This window comes from Nicotiana tabacum, chromosome 20 (assembly GCF_000715075.1).
Source record: "Nicotiana tabacum cultivar K326 chromosome 20, ASM71507v2, whole genome shotgun sequence".
Classification (NCBI taxonomy): domain Eukaryota; kingdom Viridiplantae; phylum Streptophyta; class Magnoliopsida; order Solanales; family Solanaceae; genus Nicotiana; species Nicotiana tabacum.
In genome coordinates this window covers 140518818-140535070 of record NC_134099.1, presented here as the reverse complement: position 1 = coordinate 140535070, position 16253 = coordinate 140518818, and the positions used below count along the sequence as shown (strand labels likewise).

Genomic DNA, 16253 nt, shown 5'->3' with positions numbered 1-16253 from the left:
AAACCACATCTCATTTTTAACCTCATGATGTACTTCTCTCATAAGCAAATGGTGCATAACACGAATCTGCACAATCACTGGTGGCAGGTCCAAAAAATAGCCAAAGCATGTTTTCTTAAACAGTCGAAGTTGCCGCTTTGATAAATTCGCTTTCAATTGATGAATAACATGGAAATTGGTATCCCAATCAACCTTTGGTTTATAATCTAAGTCAATAGGCACAAGGAAATCCCAACACTGCAAAACATGTTCATATAAAATAATTTCAGAAATAGAATTCACTTAAAATGCAACTAAACCAACTAAAAATATCACAACTACCATACGATACCAACACGACATATAATTATACCAGCAGGGTATACAATTATACTGACTAATTTCCGGCAACTACAAATGACTATACTACTATTACATAACAGATAGGAATAAAGAGAAAAAGCAAAAAGGAATGCAGCTATAAAATATTTTCAAGATACTGTACGATACTACTATTATTAAAGGAAAAACAAATAGCGAAGACAGCTAAAAAAAGATCCAGAAGCATATGATAGTATATAGCTATACTAACAGGGTAAATAGTTGTACGGGGTTATTCCAACAACTGTCTATAACTATGAAAACTATCACATAACACACATACACTATGTCTATAGGCACAAAACTTCTATGAGAAATATCATGCGTGACATTGCCACTGCAACAAAACACCAGTTACGCAACAATCGGATAAAGAACATAAATGCAATTTTTTAGAAGAACTATGTCAAATAGCATTGTCTCCCCCTTCCAGACTCAAGTACTATGTCAATCATGTAACTGAGTACCTGACATCTTTTTTGTATACTACTTAGCACCAATTCAACAAATCATTTTCATTAGAAAATAAGTCAATCATGTCCTAACTTATTACTTAAGGTTAAGGGATTCTTTAGATGTTTCAAAAGGGACAATGGGTGTTATTCAGAAAACGCCCCATACATGATCATTCTACCCCGATGCCTGCCTATAATCAATGCCAGTGGTGGTCACCAGCCAAGGCCGTGGGGCTTCTGCACATTGACCCCATCCACACCATGCCACCTATAAAGAAAAGCTCATTCTGCACACATAACTTACACGGTCCCATTCCTTCCATACTTGCTTCTCCCCACCACTATCAACTGGCCTAAACACTAGATCACGTACAAAATCATCTAATGCAAAGCTGAAAATCAGAAATCACACAGAGCAGCTCTGGCTTCAATAAATTTGGTTGACAACAACATCTACTGATTGACAGCACTAGTGAATCAGTGACCATTTTTTTAAACCTCAAGCAGAACATTAATTTAATCAGTCTATTTAATTCAAAAAATTAACACATTTGACTATAACTATAATATAATACAAAAGCATAATAAGAAATCAAAAAATAACAATGTACTATACATTAAAAATCGCAAAGATCATAATTGTAAGAAAATTACCTTATTGGGTGCGACACCAATTTTCCTCTTCTTTAACTAAGAATCATCGCTACAATCAACATCTACTGGTTGAGTCTCTGTTTCAGGCACGGATTCACGTCGGCTTCCCCCTAACTCAGAATCCTCAACAACTTTACCTTTTCTCTTATCAGTCACAGGAACATCTCCTATGACTGGTTCGAAATTTGTGTCGGGTAATGACAGGTAGGGAGTTTCATCGACTGATGCGGCATTAATATTTTTGCCTTTTCCACCCTTTAATTATACATTTTCAATTGTGTTTTCAACATGACTACTGCTAGGGTTACGACTAAGTGGAGACTGAGAATTAGAAAATAAGGAAAAACTAGGCCTAGACATGGCTGAGGCAACGGATTCAACAACTACTTCTTTTGAAGAATGATATTGTCCAAAGCGCCACCATCTACGCGCACAACTCTTCCAACCCATAGATAAAACAACAACCCATAGACATTGATTCACAAAAGTACAAAGAAAAACATAAAAATCCTATGATTTTGAAAACCCACTTTCACTAAAATGTACTTTCAGAAGCAAAAAATTCACCCAAAGCAAAAATGTCACCCAAAATTAGGTACTAGACGAAGAGATAGAACGGAATCGGAAGAAAAAAATTACAACTCGAATGTGTTTCACTTTTGCGTTCTCATCGGTTGGCTATAGAGTTATGGAAAGTCTACTCTGTTAACTGATAGAGAAAGAAGGAAAACATGGGAATAATGGGCAGAATGGGCTGGATCAAAAATAAGGGAGAGATGGGTAGATTGGGCCGGGGCCGGGTAAATAGATTAGGTCGACTGGGTAGGCAAGGTAAATAGTTTGGGGATGGGTATTAAAAGGTAAATAGTTTGGGCCTAATAAGTATAAAGTGAGATTTTCTCCTCTTTGAAATGCCTTTTACTAATTAGGTTTGGGCCCCCGCATCTTTGATGATTAAGCCCATAACTTACATAAATAAGCCACCTATTTATAGGCTTAATGAGTCATTATTGATGGCTTTCATGGCTTCCACGTTTTGGCTTTGTTCTTTTCCAAAGTTTATAATTAATCCACCACTAGTTATTAATTAACTAGGTAATATCCCATTGTCCAATAATTAACTAATTACCCACATAATTAAGAATTATTTCCACTTACTTAAAATACTACTTACTTTTCGCATACCTTATACACCTTACCATCATGGTCATGTGGTACCCTGTATGGCACTAGTCCATAAATACCGAGTATTTTAGCTCTGGCCATATTTTATCCCAAAATGTCAAACTTCAACGAAAATTTATTTTCTTTGACTTGCTTCCCCTCTTACCTTCACGAATTTACTTATCACTTGTTTGAACTAGCGTAATACTTATAATCCCAAAATAATCTCATTCCCGAACTTGCATCGATTATCTTATGACGAAACTTCAACGTACAAAAATACGGGATGTAACATCTCATTTTCGAGCTTTCATCAATTTACTTATGGTATATTTTCACATAGGAAAACATGAGGTGTAGCATCATTCCCCCCTTTGGAACATTCGTCCTCGAATGTTGATTGATGCACTTATCATTTTCATAACTTATGTCTTCCGAATATTTTAGTACTCTCCTTACCATCAAGGCAATTGTTCTAGGCCAGGGCATTCCCCCATTTAGGCCTCTTTCTTACACCACGACTTATGGTCGGAATCCTTCTAGTCTCGTAACTGTTGCTACCTTCTATCATGCAGCTTGTACGATTCTGACCTTGTAAGTGCGCTTATGCATCTCTTCTCTCCTCTTTACTCTAGCTTTTAGCCAATTTCTAGGCCTTACTTTGTAAACATCTATAGAGCCTGACAAGATGTCCCTCTGGGTATCTATAGGTATAATGAAGTTCTTCGCTCGGTACTTTGTCGAACATACGAATATTGCTATATCTTATTTCATAGACCCGGTTATCCATCTGACACCGCAGAATGTGACATCATTCCATTACAACCAAGCAACTTCCTACTATATGCACCGAGCATCCTTTACCAATAACAACTCAAGACATTCCATGATTCTTACACACTTATGAAGCATACTATATACCTTGTTAAGAATTTTTCCTTTACTCGAGCCATCCTCGGTCTCAATCCCCGTAGGCCATAACTGATTCGCCCAAACGCCTCGAACTGGGACCAACATAGCACATAAACGTGCAATCAACTAATCAATAGCAGACTCCCCCACTTGGCCCGAAGCCATAGATCAAAACACACTCAATAACTCATAACGCATATACTCTATTGCTGCCATAATACTATAGTGAGATTAACTCAATCCTTCATAAGCTCGTGGAACACAGACCATCTGATACTTCATATCTTCTACAAATCTTGCATTTACTCTCGTAACAATTAAACTCACTCTCTTAAGCGAGCCAAATTAAATTCACACATGTGTTTCACTTGTAAATGAGATCTTCTAACAAACAACATAAAGATCACACAACTCTAGAACACTTCGCAGGAGATAACCCATCCGTTTCGCCTTAAACTAACTTTTATGTATACCTTCCACCGTCATAACCATTACGCAGTCACTTAGTCTTCATGAGTCCGAACTCATATCGCAATATGAAATCTACTCCACTCCCAACTGGGAGACATGAAAAGATTCTTCACACGCCCATAACTCACGCTATAACTCGAATCAAGACGGAAATCAAGCACCTAATAGTTCTTCTATCCTCCAGCAGACCTTTCTCATCACTTCCAAATCATACGAATACATCTCGCAGCACTAACATTCTCATTACATAGCCATCCAGCCGTCACTTCCACAATAGGAAAAAATTACCGAACATATAAATTCAAAAGCACTTGCTCACACAATTAGCACCTCGGTGCTCAAGCCATAGGCAAAGATCCAGCCTCAAGTCCTCCAGACTGGACCAACATCAAACTTACGGAGATCACATCTCCCCCCTCGATCAGGGAATCACAAGCCATCAAGGCATATCTGATACTGAGCGCTCATGCGCGCATACGAACGCATGGAAGGAATTTCAAAGTTATTTTTCAAGCTGAATCAAGGACGCACAATAAGAATTCAAGAATGTGAAGTTTTTCTAAAGGTTCTGCAGCCTCTCGAGGATAAATACAGACATCTCCGTACCAATCCGCGAAACTCTACTAAACCTGCTCATGACTCGTGAGACGTATGTAACCTAGGCTTTGATACAACTTGTCACGACCCAAACCCCGATCCGGTCATGATGGCGCCTTTCGTGAAGACAAGACCAGCCAACTAACCCATTTCGCCTTTTTAGAATAGTTAATATTAATAAATAGTTTTAGTATGATTAAATAACCACAATTAAGCAAGAAATTTCTTTATAAAGTGTGGAATACAACCCAAACACAGCTCGATACCGGGGTGTCACAAATCACGAGCATCTATTAGAGTATAAATACAACTACAAGGTCTAAAATATACAAAAACAGGATTGATGAGCAAAAAGGGAGAGAAAATGGTGCTGCAAACGCTAGCAGCCACCTTGCTAAACTCCGATAACTCTGCCATCGATTAGCCAAAACCCACTACCGGGTGTATAAATACCTGCATCTGCACACAAGGTGCATGGAGTAAAGTGAGTACTCCAACTCAGTGAGTAATAAAGGTAAATAATAACTGAGCAGTAAGAAATCACGTAAAACAAACCATCATGTTGTATAGAGCAGTCTAAAACCCCTTTGAGTAAAAGCAATGAAACTGTGAAATCCTTGGAAAAACATCTTAGCTCAATTTAAACCTCTTTTAAAAATGACTTTTTCAATGGTTACGCAAATGAGTGCAAAACAAATAGTGTAGATAAGCACGGAAATCCGCCCCTTGGGACACTCAATTAACAGATAATGCCAGGAAATCAGATAGATATCACATGAAGTAACACTTACAACAGATAATGGCAGACAAATGAAATAAAGTAAACACATAGAATAGTACCAGCACCGCTGCAGCGTGCAGCCCAATCCATATATCTCGTCAACGGCGCTCACTGGGGGTGTGCAGACTCCGGGAGGGGCCCCTTACGGCCCAAGCGCAATATCAAGCCATATCGTGGCATCAAAATCTAGGCCCTCAGCCTCATATCAGTATCAGTATAACATTGTTGCAGCACGCAACCCGATCCCTTAGTATCCTCACATTTGGCCCTCGGCCATACTCAGTCCAGAAATCACATAAGCCCCTCAGGCATTAGTAAATACAGTAGTTCTCAGCCCAAAACATCATTTACTATATCATTTTAGTTTCAAAATCGAGTAAAAGTGGCTGAGTTGTAAAACAGTGGAAAACAGTACGACTGAGTTCAAGTAGTAGGTCAAAATAGTGAGGAAATAGTGATAAAAATCCTCAGAAGGTTCAAATAGTTGGCTCGAAGCCCAAATATGGCAATCAGTCCAAATAATGATGATAACAAATAAGTTTCAGTCAAATACGCGGTAAAAGCGTCAATCGGGACGGACCAAGTCACAATCCCCAATAGTAAACGACCCCACGCTCATCATCAAGCACGCGTCTCACCTCAATATAGCACTACGATGTGTGAATCCGGGGTTTCAAACCCTCAGGATATCATTTACAATCATTACTCACCTCGAACCCGCAAAATCTCTAGCGTGCGACTCCTTTGCCCCTCAAATCGGCCTCCATGCGCATCGAATCTATCCAAAATCAGAACGAATACATCACAATATGCTGAAGGAACAAAGCCCAAGCGAAAACAATCAATAACGGGCACAAATCCCGAAATTACCAAAACCCGAGCCCCGGGCCCTCTTCTCGAAACTCAGAAATTTTTACATCAACGGGTTCCTTATCCTTCCACGAGTTCATACATATCAAAAGTTCTCAAATCTGACCTCAAATGGTCCTTCAAATCCTAATTTAAAAGTTTCAAAATTCCAAGCTCTAGTTCTTCCATTTTTAGCCTAATTCCATGAATTTCTAGGTAAATTCACAATAGAATCACGTTTTAGGTTCAAAAATCTTACCTCCAATCAATTCTCCATGAATCCCTCTTCAATTTCCCTCAAAGAGCTCTCAAAATACTCAGCTATGGAGGAATAATGGCTCAAAATCGCGGATGAAATGTTTTATAAACTTTCTACCCAGCCTTGAACTTCCTTCATCGCAATCGCGGCCCAAGCCTCACGATCGCGAAGAGCAAAAATTCCAAGACCCCCAAATGCACTATGCGAACACGATACCTACTATGCAAACGCGATGCCTTACTTTACAGACCTACGCGAACGCCAACCAGATGATGCGAACACGAAGAACAAATCCACTGGACCCCCAAAGACTTATACGCGAACGCGAACCACTGCATGCGAACGCGAAGCACAAGGTCAAGGCCCTCTATGAACGCGAGATCTCAAACGCGAACGCGAAGGCCAAACTCAGGCCAACCACCATTCCTTTTACGCGATCGCGATGGACCTCACGCGATCGCAAAGTCTAAAATCATCTGCAACAGCTGTTGAAATTTCTACAACTTCTCAACATAGAAAATGGTCCGATTAACCACCCGAAACTCACCCGAGACCCCCGGGACCCCAACCAAAAGTACCAACACATCCTAGAACCTCATTCAAACTTGTTCCAATCATCAAAACACCCCAAACAACACCAAATCCATTAATTCACATCGAATTCAAGCCTAAGTTTTCTAAAAACTTACGAAATACGCTTTCGATCAAAAACCCAACCAAACCACATCCGAATGACTTAAAATTTTGCACACACATCACAAATGACATAACAAAGCTACAGAAACTCTTGAAATTCCATTCTGACCCTCGGATCGAAATCTCACATGTCAACCGGAATTCGCCAAAATACTAACTTCGTCAATTCAAGCCTAATTTTACATCGGACCTCCAAAACCAAATTCTGATCACGCTCCTAAGTCATAAATCGCCCAACAAAGCTAACCAAATCATAAAAATTCCGATCCGAGCTCATATACAAATAAGTCAACTCTTGGTCAAACCTTTCAAATTCAAAGCTTTCAACTGAGACTATTCTTTCAAATTCATACCGATTTCCGTGAAAACCAAAATCAATGATTTACATCAGTCATAATACATCATACGAGGCAAGTCATGCCCGAGAACTAGCGATCAAAGTGCAAAAGCTCAAAATGATCGGTCGGGTCATTACATCTCATCTCATGCTTTGTAACTTTTATCCATCCATTGTTGATTCATCTCAATATTGATCTATAATCTACCATTGATAACTTGACCTTTTATTACCGCTAGGGCTCACGTCTTATCGGGAAACATCTGAAATGATTAGACTGATCCACCTGGGGTGATACCATGCTTCCATAATAGTATTTCATAGCATCCCAATGTGATTCACCTTACGTGGGTATTTTAATTCTGTACAATTCATGAAATCCCCCCTTTTGTTTTTGTTTCTTCAAATCATTACTCGATCGAAGGCCCAAACGTCATCCTTTATTTATCACAATTACACCTCTTCTAAATTCTACTCGTCTTAGACGCATTTGAGTTCATTCAGGCTATACTGAATTTTCTACAACTTAGAGAAACCATTAGCTCTCTTGTTTTCATGGGCTTAATCTTGAGGACTTATCCATTCTCGTCACCTTCTCACTCATCCTTTCTTATCCTTACTCCTGTCTTCTTGAACCTTGTCGCTTTACTATACAATAGCTTGCGACCTACACATATCTATTTATTTTACTTGCAACCTTTCAATTTGCTTGCATCATAGATTTCCTTATGTCATTTTGGAACATCAAACGAGACATCACATCGTCTCTTTCTCCCCTTTACTTTCTTAGCTAGACCTCTCGGTACTTAGAAACCATAGGTTAGAAGATATGCCACTGACAATGCCGCTATCATTCCTGGATTCTGAATCCCGGCACTTCTAGCCTTCTATCCGAAGTATGGATTTTTCACAATTTTCTGCACCTGAGTATCTCGTACATTGTTCAAATTTACCTTACTTACCTTAAAATATCGCGTCACCTCTTATACTCCTTTCATAACCTCCTTTCCACATAGGTATAGTTCACCTCCACAACTTGAAGCTTTATTATAACACTTGCACCTTTTTACATGATTCGGCAAGAGCCTTATACTGACTTCTTATGAGGCTGGTACTCTTCTAACTGGTTTTATCATAAAGCCTTTATAAAATATGACTATTGTATTGTCTCTCTTGTACCTCTAATATTAAGAGTGATTCTGCAATGTTCTCAATCACGAGGTCTATAATTTTCTGGGTCCAACAATTTGATGTAACTCTTTAGTTTCCTCCTCCTTCTGATCAGCCTTTATGTAGGCTTAAGCTATCTTCCGATCTGCAACTCATGGTATTAGTTATTATTTTAGCCTTTTGTGGGCGCTACGGAATATCCACGATATAATCTTCTTGCAATTCAATCCTTTGTCCATAGCCTGGACTCAATTCTTTCTTTTAACTTATACCAGAGTCTTCTACGACGGTATGATTGTCAACATATATCACTACAAGAAATATGCTTTTTAGCGACCATTTCTTAACGAAGGGACATGAATCTGGTCGTTATAAATGTATTAATAGCGACCAACCTCTTTTCCAGTCGTTAAAGCTAATTTTTAGTTTCACATTAACGAAGTAATAACATTCTATCCTTAAAAATCATAATATCCGGTCGTTAAAAATTATAATTAATCAATTAAAAATATGCGCTATATTTTCCCTCGCTTTTCCCCAACTCACCCTACACCCGCCCCACTCCCCTCCAAAAAGACCCTTAGTCTACTGCTGATCAAAACCTAAAACTGCTATCAGAAATTTATGGGAGAAGAGAAGACCATTTGTCACCTCCGCCGGCATCAACTGCTCATTTTAGAATTTCTTCTCATCAAGGTAAGATTAGAAAATTTACTCTTTTTATATATTAATTTTGGTTCAAATTAATAGGGTTGTGATTTGGGTTTCACTTTGGTGATGTTAGTGTTCAAGAATTGTGGCATGGTCGGTTTAGAATCAAGAATTTATTGTATGATCGATTTCAGTTATCTTAATTTGGGCTTAAGAATTTTTTGATTATTTTAATCTGGGCTTAAGAAATATAAATTTGCGGAACGGTCAGTTTCAATGTATAATCACCATATCATCATCTCTATCTATTCTACTCCTTTTTATTTGTGTTTTTCTTTTACTTTCTCCTTTTTCATGGCATGACTTCTATTTTCCTTTGTGTTGAGTAAAAGATTCCATCGTTCTCTAATTGGGTTCACAAAAATTTAGAGCCTTAGAAGGATAAATCTCAATGCGTGAAAATTAGGCCGTGGTTTTGACGATCGTAGCTTAACAGTGATTTGCATTGTTTTGGGTGTTACTATATAAAGGTATATCTATTTAGTTTTAGATATCAACTTGGTGTTTGAGTTTTTGCTTCACTGACTTGTTATGTTCTCAGTTCACAACTTGTAGCAATATATCTTGTGATGGCTTTTTATATTTTGTTTAATTTTTCACAATCTCTTATAGAGAATTGTTGTCCAGTATTTGTGGAAATGATTAGTTGATTTTTCCCCATAGATTGATGATTATAATAGGTGCTTAAGTTGTAAAAGCAGTCAAGCACTTGTCATTATAGTGAACTGTTGTTACTCTTTCAACTCTTAAAGAGGTGCAGGATTAATGTTTAGGTTGTTGAGGTACCGATTTCACTGAATCCAGTAGCCGACCTTCTTTGCTGTTTTCCCTTGTTGGTTACTTGATATAAAGTATTTTTAAAAAATGTATGGATGTATAATTTTTATTTTTTGTTATCATGGTTTTTTGAATTTGCTTGAAGAGACAGTTTGATTAGTTTTAGAATGAATTGTGACTGAAGGCTTCATATGGCAGACCCACCTAGTTTGTGATTTAGAGCAATCGTTCGACTTATTTCTTTACTTTACTAAAAGAATATTCTTTGTTAGTTTTCATGCATTTCCCCACTTCAGCTCAATTTCTTTTGGGGTTTCAGAGGCTCTACGAATCCTTCAAGGAAAATCAGTATCATGACTGTGATGCAAAGGAGAAGTTGAGTAAAGAATTAGGCTTAACAGCTCACCAGGTGTTATGAGTTCTCCCTAGCATATGTTAATTTCAACTTCGTCCGCATTTTCGCAACTTGTATCTTTGATTTTGCTTCGCGGCTGCCCTCTTTTTCCTTAGTTTCTTTTTGTCAAATATACAGGTCAGTAAATGTTTTTAAAATGCTCGTCATTGTAATCGTCATTCTTCTCGCTGAGACTCAATTATGAGTCAAAAAGTGTTGAAAGAATCTCCTTCCTAACCAAATATAATGGGAGAACCACTTGGAACTGAATCACTATATGTGATAAAGTTAAAGTTGAACAGAGTAGCATTTCTTATGTAATGTTGGGGATAAATATAAAATGTGCATTTATTTTCTGCTCTATGAGCTATTTACATTACCAATAAGAAAACAAATCAAACAAATTATTAGTAACTCATGAAAGGGAAACACTTTTAGATGTTTAAACTTCTGAACATTATTCCGATATTGCGTTGTCTGCCTTTAAAAGTGAACGGCTCAATTCTTTTAGAGTTTGCTCCCCTAATAATGGATTATATTGTTCCTTGAGCCTTGCTTTAAACTTGGAATTTTTTTTTAATTATGCCAAAGATCTTTCCTTTATATAATCCACGTGAGATAACTGTCGGGAGTGTGAATTTAGTTTAGATTTTGCACCCTCCTGTTATTCTGTCTCTTATCCACTAAGTTTTACTACTACTATGTAAGATGTACAAATTCATTTCTCTCTCATAGGAAGTATATGTGATTTAATATGTTGGTGATGGAGATGAAAGCTTTTGCAGAAGCATAAGTGATTTAATATGATGAAAGTACTTCTTATGAAATTTCGGTGAGCATCACAAGTCATACACAAATATAACTTAATCTCTCCGTCACCTTGTGCATACTGAAATTAGAGTATCCTTTCTGCTATTGAATGCTTTTACTGTTAATCTTGAAGCATGTATCTTACTGGTTGCGTTATGTCTAAATTAGTATTCCGAGAGCTTAGCTGGTATGTGAACCTTCTATATTTATGGTCATGTCCATATTTTTTTTGTTAATTTGAATTTAAGTAGTTTTTTTATTTGATCTTGCACTTGCTCAAAGCTTCTGTTTCATGTATTCTAATTGCTGGAATTAGATACCGTCGACAGTGTTAAGGCATTTTTAAATCTTGGACCTAGGGAAAAGTTGGAGAAAGAGAGAAAATAATAAAATTTCAGAAAAATGGGTCAATTCATTGTGCTCCATTTCGTTGGTAGTTCTTTCCGTTGAACTTGAATTTGTTACTCAAGAATAATAGTTATCTTTTTGTTTTGCATATGTGGAACTATAGAAAAGTAGACTAATGAATATTTGTGCTGAAATTATTGCTTTTAACCCGATTTACATGCTTCTCACAGTAAAATTGTTTCATTCTATTTTCTTGTATTCTTTGCTGTCCTGTTTTCTTTATTTTGTGGCATGGTCACCGGTTCCTCTTGCTAAAGACCAACACAATTGTTTGGAGTAGTAAAGAATCCAATTGCTTGGAAATATTTTCCTTTTCTAGATTTTCGACTAATATGCAGTGACTCTCTTTAATATCAAAATTTCAGTGCCGAATCAAGGTGAGTGTACCTCAATTTTGGCTCATCAGTTCACTTAGATGAACTTTTTTCCATTTATTAAAAATATTTTCCGAATCTGTTTTATGTTTCGATTCCCTCTGTCTTACTTATATTTCAGGAGATCATAAACAAAAAGAATATAGAGATTTGCTGCTACAAAGGAATCGCAAGACTTCAAAAGATAGGATTTGGAGCATAAAATGCCGGGAAAGGGGGTAATTACATTTGAGACAGGATTATTTGAGTTAAAAACCTTTCTAATGTATGTTTAACTTATTTCCAGCGAGACATCCAAGACACTGTTGTAACTTAATGGGAATAGAGACAACTGAACGGATGAGTTAAAATTCTTTACCAGAAACTCATGTTGGAACAACTTGTAATTTTCCAAACAAAGTTTTAAGCTCTGTTGTTCAAAACTTCAGATTTAAAGAGATAATACCATGTTATCTACTTTTGCTGCCAAGTAATTGCTGCTTCGTAAATCCAAATAGAAATAGTGATACCCTTATCATATAGTTAAACTATTAGAAGAAATTTCTGTCTCTCATGTTGTTTTTTGAATTAAGAAGCTATGTCTCAAAGTGTTTAATTTATTTAAACTAATCATCCAAGATATTTTTGTGCTTCAGATTTGCTCAATGGATTTCAGCAAAGAATGTCTGCTTCAGAAAGCATATGGAATTTAGTCATAAATAATCTCAACAGAACATGGTTAATCTTTTAATGTTAAGATATTTTCTCTCTTGATTCACTTCTATTCATTTTATTGTAAAAAATTGGAGCTTTTGTTTAGACTCTGGTAATGTGGTCTATTTTTAAAAAAGAGATGATAATCTCATGTAGATTGCTTTATGTTAATTGACATTTTTCTTGCACTTGAACTGTTATAGATATATGTTCATTTATCCTCATTCTAAATGTCTTAAATATTGAATGGCTTCATATACTTCATCCTTATTATAGGACTCCTCTAAAATTATGAGATTAATTCTCTGATAGGAAAGATCGATTATCTAGCAGTGGCTACATGTTTATATCATTTGTAATATGAATACAATTGTTTTGCTTATATGCTTTTGTGGACATAACCTTCAAACCTATTATTTTTACTTGCATATTTTACGTTTTTATGTACACGCAGACAAACTTTGAATCTTATGAGACATCTATTTGAAACAAAAGGAAACTTAAAGGATGGTTCTTACGAAGAGCTATTTGTTTGAATATCCCATAACAAGTTATTAGGTGGGGTTTATGTGGAATTTATTTATTTTTATTTTTTAATATTTCCCCAGAACAAGAAAGAGAGGAAGAAAGTGAGAAAAGTGGGTATATTGAAGAAGGATCCTGACCAAATGAGTAAGTTCCACATATAATTCTTTTCTTTGTCTAAGTTGTTGCATTGAGCTCTGTGATACTTGTTATATAATTGAATAAAATGTTCTCTCTTTTTGTATCATTTGTAATGGAATAAAATGCACTTGTGCTTAACATTTCTGTTGACGTAGATCTTTGGAGATTGTTTTGAGTGACATTAAAGAAAGATTGAGAACTATAAATTAATGCCTATCCATCACGTTTAGTAAAGTAAAAGCAATAAGAAGAGGACGAGCAGAATTAGGATATAATCTGAAGTGGATTAATTAAAGCTCGAAGAATTACTTTAGAAAAATTCATGAGTAAACTGAAGATTGTCTACTAACAGTAATATAACAGTGGACATGTTGTCATCTTGAGTTAATTGATTTAAATTTTTACATAGTTTTTAGTTGTCTCTTAGTTCTTTAATTGTGTTTTGTTAATTGAACCGAAAACGTTATACCTAATGGGAGTGGAGTAGTGCATGCTATTTCTAGAGAACTTTATTTCTGCTTCCTATTTCCCACATTTTGCCTATCATATCAGATTCAGCAGCTCTTTTAAAACTAAGTTAACAATTTGCGCTCCTTTAAATAATGAATGAGCTCTTTTTTCTCTTCTGATAATAATGAATGAGATATTTTTTCTCTTCCAATAAATATGAATGGGCTAATAACCTATTTTTCAAAGCTTGAATCAGATTAACAATTTCTTAGACAGTTAATCGCAAAAGAAATTATGTGATTCTTTATATAATGATGAACACAAAGAGGGTTGCTTACTAAACACTTGATTGAACTGTGAAAGCACTTGGTTGTGCGATTCTTTATGTTCTGCTTACTAAACACGTTTATGTACTCATTATAACTTTCCTCTTTCATACATCAGCTAACTGTAGTAACATACACCTAATATTGTGATTCAAATCTTTAAGTGTTGTAGCTTTTTTACGATGCATATGTTACTTTATATTAGAAGATTTACATCTCACTAACTATGTAAAGTCCAATTCTAATGGAGAGGTATTTGCTTCTTCATAACGGTGTCTTTCAGGTTATACTAGATTTTCTTCGATTCTCAACGAAGTTTAACACTTTCAAGGTTGCTCAAGTTATGGAGATATTGAAGGCATAATCCAACAAGCTGCAAGGATCATGTTTGGTAAAGTCAAAGTGTCGTGAAGGCTTACCTAGAATTGAGCATGAGATATCATCTGGTGATAATCTTTAGTTGCAATTTTGCAAATAAAGATTACTTTAGACTGCAAATTGCTTCGCATGGTCTAGTAGTTCTAAAACAAGTCATATACGAGTAAAGTGTAGCAGATCAAGAATTTGGAAGTTCGAAATATCAATCCTTGAAAAAGTGCAGAGCAAAAAGTTGAAATACAAGAAATTTATTTTGTTGGGGTGGTTTAAAGATATCTGATGTACATTGAATGCATTTTTTTCTATGTTTAGGAGTTGTTAAAATATTGTCATACAATTTGGACGGTTTTATTATTCTTTAGTTCTTTGTATCAATGATGAAGTTTCATATGAATACTGATTATTTAATATAGTTTTGATTGTGTTGTATGTGTATGAAAGCATATGAAATAATTATTTTATATTTAGTAAAATAAAATTTTATAATTATATTTAGTAAAACTTCTCATTAGCGAAGGGAAATTTGGGCTATAAAAGTACCTGTAACGACCAAATTCGTTGCTCCCACAAAGTTTTTTAACGACCGGGATGACAATTTAACGAAGGGAAAATTTGTCGCTAAAAAGACATACAACGACCGAAATTTATGTTGTCGCTGAAGGATCTTTAACGGCCGACTTATAGGCCGGTCGTTAACTTTTAACGTCAAAGCTTTTAACGACCGGCGACAACAGGATTTTCTTCGGTCGCTACAAGCTTATAACGATCGGATTTGGACTTTTAACGATCATTTTTCCCCTCGCTATAAGCCCTTTTTCTTGTAGTGTATCCTAGGATGATTCATTTCAAGGTCCTCAGATAGGAGTCACCAATTTTTCTCACTGCTTAAGAAGAAGAGCAATTTTGCATGGACTCCGGAATGACAGTTGGCCTTGGAGGAACTAAAGAGGTATCTATCGAGCCCGTCGCTACTTCATACCTCGAAAGTGGACGAGCATCTTTACTTGTACTTGGCAGTCTCGGAGATAGTGGTAAGTGGAGTCCTGGTCCGAGAAAAACAAGGTACACAATTCCCTGTCTATTATGTTAGTCAGACCTTAGGTGAGGCCAAGACTAGATATTCACACTAAGAAAAATTAGCACTTGCTTTAATAAGCGCCTCTAGGAAACTAAAATCATACTTCCAATGACATCTAATATGTATTGTGACAACTTATCCTCTTCGAAATATTTTGTATAAACCCGAACCGTCGAGCCGATTGGCCAAATAAGCCATCGAAATCAGTGGGTACGGTATTGAGTATCGACCCCGAACCACCATCAAGTCTCAAATCTTGGCAGACTTCGTGGCTGACTTTGCGCCGGCCCTCGTACCCGAGGTTGAAAAAGAACTACTGATGAAATCGGGTACATCTTCGGGAGTCTGGACCTTCTTTACATACGGGGGTCCGAACTGGGCATTGTGCTAAAATCACCCCACGGGTGATATAGTTAGACAGTCTATTAGAACTACGAAATTGACTAACAATGAGGTCGAATATGAGGCCATGATTGTAGGTCT

General features: G+C 36.5%; 1 long non-coding RNA gene across 2 annotated transcripts; it reads left to right on the top strand.

The window, feature by feature from the left end:
- The first annotated feature begins 9249 nt into the window (after positions 1-9249).
- LOC107823036 (uncharacterized) lies at positions 9250-15121 on the top strand. Of its 2 annotated transcripts, XR_001656531.2 has the most exons (5): positions 9250-9401; positions 10513-12397; positions 12815-12910; positions 13481-13544; positions 14598-15121. It is a non-coding gene; the product is annotated as an uncharacterized LOC107823036 (long non-coding RNA). The 2 variants fall into 2 exon arrangements; XR_001656534.2 differs by lacking the exon at positions 12815-12910 and having other exon boundaries at positions 9252-9401.
- Positions 15122-16253: the final 1132 nt, after the last annotated feature.